This window comes from Pinus tabuliformis, chromosome 6, assembly GCF_031772625.1.
Source record: "Pinus tabuliformis cultivar Carrire ecotype Pingquan chromosome 6, CPIR1, whole genome shotgun sequence".
Lineage (NCBI taxonomy): Eukaryota > Viridiplantae > Streptophyta > Pinopsida > Pinales > Pinaceae > Pinus > Pinus tabuliformis.
Genome location: NC_142292.1, coordinates 1405128806 through 1405130819, shown reverse-complemented (window position 1 = coordinate 1405130819; position 2014 = coordinate 1405128806). Strand labels below are relative to the sequence as shown.

The following is a 2014-nucleotide window of genomic DNA, read 5'->3' as shown; positions in this document are numbered from 1 at the left end:
TTACAACAATACTGATGTGTTCAATGCTTTCTGTGCAAACACAAGTGCTTCAAGTAATGAGTTGCTTGCAAGCCTATTGGCACCATGAAGTCTTGTACAGGCAACTCCACCAGCTACATATAGACCCATTATAGGTGTCTCTCCATGAAGTTTAGCTTGAACCCCACCACACATATAATGTGCAGTTGGCACTACAGGTATATGAATTTCTGTTATGTCAAGGTCATACTTCAAACACTCAGCAGCAATATTTGGGAAATGATACAATGTTTCCTCCTTGGCTCTGTGACTTATATCCAATAGAACATATCTCTCATTCCATTTCTTTAATTGATCATCAATACTGCGTGTCACCACATCTCTAGGTGCAAGTTCTCCTCTGGAATCATACTGTGGCATGAACCTTTCCATAGCTTGATTGTAAAGAATACCACCAGCCCCAAAAACAGCTTCACTTATTAAAAATGCATTTTCTCGTGTATGCGGTTTAATTGGTAGACCTTCATCAGCTAATGCAATTGGATGAAATTGTACAAACTCTGTATTTGAAATAACTGCAGATGCTCTATGTGCCATCGCAATACCATCACCAGCTGCAACACGAGGATTTTCGTAGTAGGATAAATATGTCCAGCCCCACCATATGCAAGTAAAGTTACCCTTGAAATGAAGCGGACCACCTCATTAGTGTCGGTGTTCAATGCGTCCACACCATGACAGTAAATATTTGATCCATCTTCAAACGTAAGCAAGTCTGAGGCAAAGTGATGCTCAAACATGGTGATGTTGGGGTTATTAATAGCCTTCAGCAAAGCTTGCTCAATCTCTCTTCCTGTCATATCTGCTGCATGAACAATACGGTGATGAGAATGACCCCCCTCTCTAGCAAGATGTAAGCTACCATCTTCACCATGATCAAAGGATGCACCCGTGGTGATCAACTCTTTAACTCTATCTGGGCCTTCTGTGCATACCACCTTTACAGTCTCTTTATCACATAAGTGTGCACCAACAACAATAGTATCCCGAATGTGGTTCTCAACAGAATCTGAAGGAGCAAAAAACTACACTAACACCACCTTGTGCATAATTTGTATTACTCTCATGTGGTTCAGCTTTTGTGATGACCACCATAGACCCATGTTTTGCAACCTCAAGGGCATATCTAAGACTAGCCACTCCACTACCAATGATAGAAAAATCAAAATATTTAATTGAATTGGCACTTGATTTGGATACTTGAACTGCCTTTGGAGATTTTCTCTCTTCATTGTCTATGGAGGCCATGCAAAGCTGAGGGATCTGAAATCGCATATTTTCAAATATCCCCAATGTATATCTTTCAATCCCTTTCTTATAGGTCAAGTTCTTCAGCGATGTCTAGGACAGTAGTGAAAGTTGTTTTTGCATTTTATTCCTCCCTGAGTGCATTGCAATGGATAACTGGCCATTGTTTTCCAGTACATGCTTTGCATTCATCATAGATAATCTTGTGGAAGAGTTCCTTGTATTGAAGACTTGTGTCATTCAAGGTCGCCTCCTCTATTTTCTGCCGGAGTCCTGTGGATTTTCCTCGTTCGAATCCTCTGTTGTGGATATCTTTGTTTTATATTTAGGCATTTATTTTTTGACTTTTCACCTTCTTTCTTCCTCAACATTGATCATCCGTTGTATCTATCGTTTCATCATCTGATCCTACAACCAATTCATCACCTTCTGACGCATCAGATTCATCCACTGAATCATCATCCTCCTCAGTCATCAAGAGTCTCTCACTCATTCCATTTTCCGAGTTTGTACAACCTGCTTCATCATCATCACTGTCAATGTTATCTGGGTCTAACCTATTCTGAAAATGTTGTAGATCTGATCCAAGAATATTATAGATCTGATATAAAAGTATAAGATAATACAAAGAAACCCAGAAATAATATGAAATGATACTTTATTGATCAAAACCCTTATGGTAGGGCAACACCATACATTCACTCCTTAAGGAAGGAGAACACTCCAC

The 2014-nt window shown here is 39.6% G+C and overlaps 1 pseudogene; it reads right to left on the bottom strand.

The window, feature by feature from the left end:
* Window positions 1-1314, bottom strand: LOC149263918 (L-aspartate oxidase 2-a, chloroplastic pseudogene; annotated as a pseudogene).
* Window positions 1315-2014: the final 700 nt, after the last annotated feature.